The following is a 9,097-nucleotide window of genomic DNA, read 5'->3' as shown; positions in this document are numbered from 1 at the left end:
TCGTCTCGTGATTACCCCTCCCTGTATTTAGTCTTGTCTCTTCCTGTGTTCCCCTGTCGGTTCATTGTTTGTTTTTCCTGTCTCCCTCCATGTCAGTCTTTCCGTAATGTTTTTTCCTTGTGCTTTCGTTTTGTTTCATGCCATGCTTTTTGTCATCGGCTTTTGTAATAAAGCTCGCTTTATTATTTTCGAAATAATACATTGTTATTTACTCAACAATAACACACAATTATCCTTGTTTTTATTTATGTGTTCAATTCTATAATCTCTGGCTTTTTGGTCGTCCGTCAGGAACTGAATTTCAAAATAAAGTCACCGGAAACAGACGTAGGCCTATATGGGACCTGTGAGGATCTGCAGTACTTCCTCCTTCTTTTTTCCCTCTCTGTGTTTGTTTTGTCTGTTTATCTGTGTGTCTGTCTTCCTGGCTGGGCGTGGCTACCTACATTCCGATTCCCGCCAACTCACCTCCTCAGCTGCTGCTCATCTCACTGATTGCCACCACTCACCTGCACCTGCTTAAAACCCTGGTTCCCATCCTCAGACTTCGCCAGTTCTTCATTTATTCTTCAGTGGTAAACTATCGTCCAGGCCTACTAGTGTTTTTCCTTGTGACTTTTTGATGCTCCTTGTGAAAGGAAATTATTTCCTAATCCTGCTTGTTTTTCCTGTTCCAGATCCACATACTCCAGCTGCTCTGCCTGCCACGTCCAGCCTCCCCTCCTGGTAAGCCCAGCTCCACGTCTTCCCTCTACGTTCTCTTCGTCAACTCCTTGTCAGTGTCGTGGACAAAATAAAGCCTTTTTTGACACTTCACCACTGTCTCAGTTTTAGTGCTTGCATAACAGGTTCTCATCTCCAGTCACTTCTCGGGAATCTTAACAGGACTTTTCGAGAATCATTGCGATACATAGCCACCGAACTGATTACCCAAGATCCTCAGCTATAGTTTAATCTTGGTGATTGGATGTTTTAGCTGCAATGCACGTTGGGATATGGTTTTTATGCGGTATGAAATCCCAAAAACATTTTGGAGTTTAGGATGGCCGAAGACACTACACTACCCATAATCCTCAACTATCGTTTGGGACTACAGTCCTGTTGCTTGACAAACCCCGTGATTAATCTTCATGCTCTGTGATTGGATGTTAGAGTGGCAGTGTACCAAGGTTACGTCGAGCGTCAGACAGTTCTTTGAAATAGAATGAAACCCACGGCAGACTATCCAAAACTGGACTCGAACGGGTCCCCCCCAGAACTACACATGCTGGCTATTGTGTTTCGCAACATGTTCTGGCACGTCTCTACTGGGAATTGTAGTTTTAAAAGACGTTTTTCCCACAATTAGAAGTTGCCAGTATTAACCAGTTTAGCCCTGAGCCTGTTTTTCAGGTCTCAGGTTCGAAAATGACATTCCCAGAACAAATGACCATATCTTCCCTTCTAAAAGGGTTACATTAATAATCTTTTTTCTCAAAGTAATGATAAACCTGTGAGTTGGATGTAGAAGAGTCAGAATAAATATAGATGTTTTTTATTTTAAAGAAAATTCAGATTGAACATAGTGAAAAACTGTAAATTATAGTGTCCGTCCAAAAAGTACTTTTTAATTATAGTGAAAACTACCCTTGGATGATGGTAAGGTAGACTAAAAGCTTTAGGAATCCAAAATACAACATATAATAGGTACCCTGTGTCAAGATTGATGCAAAACAAGTGACATTTGACCTTTTTATAGAGGTTTAGCAAAAGAAACTCCACCTCTGAGGTGATTTGGGTGGAAATGGGGGTTTTACCGTTTCTCTGGAGCCCATTGGTCGATTTTGGTGATTGACATCTCTTTCTGACCGTTAGAGCCAATATAATCGAAGAGGAATCTCCCCACTCACACACATGGTAAAACAAAAAGGTGGGGGCTTCACACACACAGTTTTGCATGAGAGTGAAGCTGTCTCTAGCTCTGACATCTGAAAACCGAAAAGCAGGTTTATTGCTCATGGATTATCAGAAATAATTTCAAAGGGACACAGACACATTGGATTAACCTATGGATTAACTTCAGCAGCGTTTTTATCGTTTTAATGCCATTGAAGACCACTTTTGACCAGACTACGACACAAATGAGCCATGTTAGCGTTTTTAGCTACCTAGTGCCATATATTTTGATGTCTGTTCTTGTTATTATCTCCGCGAGTTCGAATAATTGAGTGATAATGAAGGGTACCCTTCGATTCTTTGTCACCTCACGATGTGAAAAAATGTCATGGATATGCAGCAAAGATAAATAATAGGGTTTTGTGAGTGAATTTTGGTGCAGTCATCTGTTAACATTTTTCGCTAATTCAGAGGCTCAGCGTTAGCAATGTGGGGTTTTTTTTGAAAAAAAAATTAAAATGATCAGTTAGATGAGTTTCTTCCTATTACATGGATATAAAACATTCATAGTTTATTAAATGAACACGCCCTCAGACATTGTTTCCTTCAGGATGTTGCAGGAGGGCCCCGGTACCGGGGTCTCTCGGGCTTAACAGGTTAAACTGTGTACATCCCTGGAGGTTTAGGCGATAGGAAACACATCGGTGTTATCAAATTTAAAACATGTAATTACTAAATGGGTGAAAATCGCTTGTATCCATATCTGGCAGAATTAATATATACCCACATGACAGCTCATTGTTTCTTTGTAATTCTACTCCACTACAATTCAGAGGTTAACCTGGTATTTTTACTCCACTACATTTATTTTAGTTACTTTGCAGATTCTGATTAATGATGTGAAATATAAACAACCCTTAAATCAGACTTTAGTTACACCTGAGTAAAATTCAGGGAAGGTGATTGTCAAATGCCAGCAATCAGGCGATAGTTAGTGCTTGAGAAGACTAAACATTTATCTGCAGATCCCTATAAAGTCTATTCATTACTCGTTAATTAAAGACTGTATATAATGGCTATTTTGCACATCCCTTTCAACATTTCAAGATGTTCTAAGGTTTATTGACATATCATATATACAAATACGGTGTAGTTATGCAATGAATGTAGTATATATATGTAGTTATGCAATGAAAAGCTTGGGTCGCAGGTTCCTCAACAGTGCATTACAAGACGTCTATCAATATGTGTGTATACCTCCACCATTAAACTGTCATATTCTGCACATTTCTTATACTATCTACGTACATAAGAGTATAATTAATATGTATACATCAGTTAAAATAAGTGCTTCAAAATAGTTAACATTGCAGGAAAGCAATATATTAGACGTTAAGTACTTTGTCAGGCTTAATATTTATCTGTAGATACCCCCACAGCTTTTTTCTTATTTAAAAGAAGACCCTAAGCTAAAGTATTCTTTAATGTTTAAATAAAGGTTAATTATTATAATTTTTTTGCACATCCTCCTATTAATATCTTCGTACATCCGGCACTAAACTGTTTCATTGTAGAGATCACTTACAGTATCTTCTTGATTTTTTATATTCTATATTTCTATCATTGACCTTCTACTTTCCCCCTATTTTGTATGTAAATATAACCTATTCAACACAATTAAATAATGTGCTTTAACCACTAGGCGCTGCAGGTTAAAAAACTGTCAAGTTTACAGTGAGTGTTAACCATAGACTGTATATATAAATTATTATATATTAACACAATAAGTTATACTTTCCAGTATAAGTTTCCAGCTTAGTTTATGACGGATGTATTTTGTTATCCACACATATATTTTTTATTTTAACCTACACCTGCAACAGTCAAAGACAGGCAACTGTTGAGGAGTTGGAAAGGTCTGAAGATGTTACAAATAAGGTACACACAGCATACAATGCCATAATAACTTTGTATTTTTAGTATAGGACACTTATGTATGTATAACATCTGAAGATGTGTAGTTTTATTCATGTTTTCACATCATTTTACAGGATATTGCTATGTTATTTCACATGTTTTACTTCTACACATTAATATCTGATTTGTAAAACATCATAGACAGAAAGGTATATCTGTCATTTAATGGTAAGCTTTTGTAATTGTGAATCCATAGATGTGTCTCCCATTACCCAAAACCCCTGACTATTCTCTCAATTCAGTATTTACATTCTTATATTAAAAGAAAATCAGTAATATCTTTAAAAAGTCCCTATCTATAAGCTGTGCACCATTAGGGTGTAAATATAGCCTATTTACCAATTGGATCAAATATAAAAGTCAGCTAAATTAGTGTTGATATTGAAAGGAGATGTATTGTGTGAAGAGAAATTGAAGATGTTGTTTAATTGCTTTTATATTTATGATCCACGTCACATATTCAGTTTCGGTGGCAGTTCTTCCAGTTTATCTAGAAGTCTTCTAATCAGGGCTCTATAAATAAAGCACTACGGCAGATGTGCCATATTTAATGCAGCCGAACTGTGTATTACAATGCCGTTATGTGATGACTTTCAAAGAGAAAAGCAAGAACACTCGGATTAAAGTATTATTTTCTTATTTGTAAATGTTTTTCGGATTTCATATCGCATAAACACCATATCCCAACTTGCATTGCGGCTAAAACATCCAAGCATCGAGCTTAAACCATAGCTGAGGATCTCGGGTAATCAGTTCAGTGGGTGTGTATCACAATGATGCTCGAAATGTCCCTTATAGGCCTACGTCTGTTTCCGGTGACTTTATTTTGAAATTCAGTTCCAGAGGAACGGCAAAAAAGCCAGAGATTATAGAATCAAACAAATAAATAAAAACAAGGATAATTGTGTGTTATTGTTGAGTAAATAACAGTGTGTTATTTAGAAAATAATAACAAATTAGAAGGAAAAAAAGATTAAAAAAATACAGATTTCAGTATTCTGAGGCTCTGAGCCCCATTTATTTTCCTCGCGGACGGAAAAAAAGACCGCCATTATACGATTTAAAAGAAAAACAATAATCGTGGCTTGATATTGAGTAAGAACATGTTTTTATGAACCACACGGCTTCCGGTCTTCCAAGACCCGACCGGACAAAAAGGCGTGGTGTAGGCACGAAACATACTACCAATAGAAATACATTGCTTTTAAAATCGCTCTGTGTGACACGAAAAAAGGGGAAAATCATATTGGTGAACACGAATATATAGATTAAATATCGTGAATATAACACGAAATGCCGTGAGACTGGGTTGTTGTAGCGTGTTTGCACGGGTCGGCCACCAAACATTCCCTTCTTTTCACATTTACTATTTTATTGTTGTTCTAACACTTTGACATCACAATTGAATTCCTATTTGTTTGTATTAATCATTCTGTGTTTTAAAAAGTTAAGAATTTTAACATTATTTTGGGTAGCAGATAAGCAGAATGTGTTTTCTGCCTCTTCCGGCACTTTATATAAATTGTTGTCGGTTACATTTGTGTATTTCAAATTGTGCAAAATCTTAAACTCCATAAATGACCTTTGCCCTGGCAACATAAGCTTCACATGTTACATAATCCTAAATCCGAAAAAAACACGTCTTCAGATACAATCGCTCACCATCAGTTTCTTGGAGGAAGCAATAAGGCAGAGTGATTGAAATGTCGATATAACATTTACTTTTAATAACCAAGAGGCAATAAGGACTTGACGTGGATTATGAGAGGTGGAATCTCTTAAGCCTTCTTCCTCCTCACATGGTGAGTGGAGAGTGTTTGTTCAAAAAAGAAGGAAGGACAGCCTTGAGTTCATTCACGGATATTGTATCCAGGCTTCTGCTGCAAAACAATGGAGGTGGGTAACCTGTTTTTTTAGATATTGTCTCTCCTTAATGTGCGTCTAACGCCAGTGAGTATAGATTGCATGCCTGCTCGTTAAATATTTTCCAAACCCACCTCAGATCACAGTCTGTTTTTTTTACTTTTACAGAGAAAAACAACAGGAAGTACTTTCTTTAAAGCTTCAGTTAATATTAGTGCTGCATTAATGTACATGTAGCATTTCACCATTTACCTCTAAAAATAATCGTTTTCATAAATGTATCAGAAAAACAGCCCTGTTTTTAGCTTTTTTACATTGCATTTTCCAGGGAATCCAATAAGCTTTTTTAAAGACTTTATTAAGCTTAAGACAAAGGAGAATTTTTCTCAATACTTATCAGGTCCTCTTATTTTGTCTGCTCTTTATTGTATGGATTCCTTGTTTTCTCTGGAGAGAAAGGGGAATAAAAACTCTACAGTAAAAAGTTACTAAAACTGTCAGACAAATGAAAAAGTAAAAGCTTACCTGAGAGATGTGTTTTGGTGTAAGAGTGTTGTAAAATAGGATTGGTCAAGTAAATCAAATCAAATGGGTACCAAAGTACAGTACTTGATTAAGTAAGTTTTCATCACTATCTATTCAACATTTCTTTATATAACCCTGCATAGTGACGCTAATGCAAACACTTGCTGCTGACACTGACTGCCCCCCCCTGTACATCCACCTGTTTCCTTTGGAAGTCCCCTCTGTCCTGTGCTGTGCTGAATTTGGATCCTAGCAGTGAGACAAGTTTTGACATCTAATAATATTAATGATAATGTTTTTATTTATAAAGCGCTTTTCAAGACACTCAAAGACCCTTTAAAGAGTAAATCACACTTGAGATATGTAAAATAAAACATTAATTACAGATGAAAAGCAGTTCTGAAAATATGAGTTTGATGTGGCAGTTGAACATGGTGAGAGCGGTGCAGTCACGGATGAGTTTGGGGAGTGAGTTCGGAGGGAGGAGGCATCGACGGGGAAGGCTCTGTCCCCCCAGGTCCTAACATCAAATATCCATGTTTGTAGTTACATAATAAACATGGGAAGGCTTAGGGAGTAATAGATTACATGTACAATAGAGTAAGGCTTTATGTAATCAGGAAATAAGAAAAGGTAACTGTATTCACCTACAGTTACATAAACAAAATATGTAATCAGATTACTGTTCCATTTATAAAAAATGGGGATTAATAGCAGGAATACATGTTACTGTTTAAAAGAGCATAATGTGTTTATTTCCAGCAAAGCAGGTTTGTTTTGTGGAGGGGTCCCTGGATCCCTCTCGCAGTGAGCGGGTTGCAAGCTGATTGGCTGATGTTGAAGCAGGTAATAAATCATCATGTCAGTACAACTTGTCCAATAAATCCAATGTTATGCACTTAGGTATGAGGATTAGCTTTAGGTTTTCTCTGCGGTTATAATATTCTCTTTGACATGCATACTGTTCTATCTCACACAGGCTCCGCCCTCTACTGGACTCTATGGGCACTCCCCTCAGCAATGATACGCAAGCGTTCACACTCTGAAGTTGTATAACTGTAGCTGGTGATGACCATGGCGGCGTAGCGCTTTGGGCTACCGCTCCCCGCACCACTGCTGCCGAGGCCGGTGAGCCGCCTCCACCAGGGGTTCTACGGCCCGGTCCGACGGGCGCAGCCAGCTTTCGTTTCGCCCCCGTTGCCAGATATCTGGCAGTGTGTGTAGGCGTCGTGGCAGCAGACGCTGAAGACGAAGGCTCCAGTGACTGGTATGGTGGGAATTCTCAGGGTGCAGGGCCGCACGGACACAGGGTGTCCCAGCGTGCCCCCCCTTGATGAGAGCCTGGCAGCCCATCTGCTCCCACAGGCAGCAGGTTGGGCAGAGGGTAAGAAGCCTCTGCCCCCGCTCCCTCGTGACCAAGAGACGCTGGAGTATTTTGACAAAATATTCCGTCTTGGAGCACAGATGGCGGCAGCGGCAAATAATCAGGGTGTGTTGGGCGTGTCGCTGATTACTCGCGCATGTGAGTGTGATAAACCGCAGGAAGTGCTGTACGGGTGCAGGGGCATTGTGGCCGGCGTGTTGTTGTTAGGAAATACACCTCGCCTAGTGTGATAGCTCCAGTCAGTGCATTTCACCGTCTGTGTGAAAATGACATTATGACGGTGCGTTCAGGGACCTCAGTAGAACATCGGCCCTTTCTGTATCAGCCCCCCATGGGCCAAACTTCCTTTTATGGAGGGTTTGGCGGCAGAGTGGGCTGCCAGAGAGTACCACAGCTTCATAGCTGCGGCTCCACATCTTGCACGTCCCCTAACAGAGTTTTATGGGGAATGGAAGCGCAGCTGTGTGCTGACAGACTGGATGGACAGGACACTCAAACTGGGTTACGTACTCCAGTTCTGCAGTGCCCTTCCTCCATTCAGGGTAATAAGAGAGGCAAATCTATCATCCCTGGAGGATGATAGATTTTGAAAGGTTGAAAGGTTTCCTTTCAAGACCCTGGTGCAAAAACAGGCTGTGTCTGTTGTGTGCACCCAGGACAGGGAAAAGGGGCTTTATTCCATGTACTTCCTAGTTTCCAAGAAGACAGGGGAATTCAGACCCATTCTGGATCTTCGCAGCCTGAATCAGCACATTGCCTGCAGAAAATTGCATATGTTAACCATAAGATAATTACTGGAACTAGTGCAGCTGGGAGATTGGTTCACAACAATCGACCTGAATGACGCTTACTTTCATGTCGAAATTGCTCCAAAGCACAGAAAGTATTTGCGTTTTGCCTTCCAGGGGATAGCCTACGAGTACAACAGACTACCGTTCGGCTACTCCCTATCCCCAATCACATTCAGCAAATGTGTGGCCACAGCGCTTCAGCCGCTTCGAGACCATGGCATGAGGGTTTTCTTTTATCTGAGCGACTTCATAGTCATAGCCAGGTCCAGGGAATGGGCAATCTGGGGTTACTGCATATGTGGCCCGCTCTATCGAATTCAATCGGAAGTCGCAACGGCTCAACGTGGATTTGCGTAAAAAACAATTTTTTCGGGGTTCGGGTGTTTTGTTTGATTTTTAAAAAACAAAGTCTTGGCTTTCAGAATATGAAACTTTTATTTCCAAACTCACACGATAAATACATTCTTTAAGCTTGTAAAGGGAAGATGACAGGCAATCTGCTCTTCCGCAGCGCCGCCCCCCCTCCCTTCGGCTGACATCATGAATGTAAGCGTAGAGTAATCATAAATAACACGGCAGGGTCCGTTACAGTTTGTTTTCATCTGATTTCAATTAAACAAAGTCTTGGCTTTCAGAATATTAAACTTGTTTCGGCAAATTCAGATGATAAATACAACTTTGA

This window comes from Notothenia rossii (assembly GCF_949606895.1).
Source record: "Notothenia rossii genome assembly, chromosome: 8".
Taxonomy (NCBI): Eukaryota; Metazoa; Chordata; class Actinopteri; order Perciformes; family Nototheniidae; genus Notothenia; species Notothenia rossii.
Note: the sequence above shows the minus strand (reverse complement) of the source record.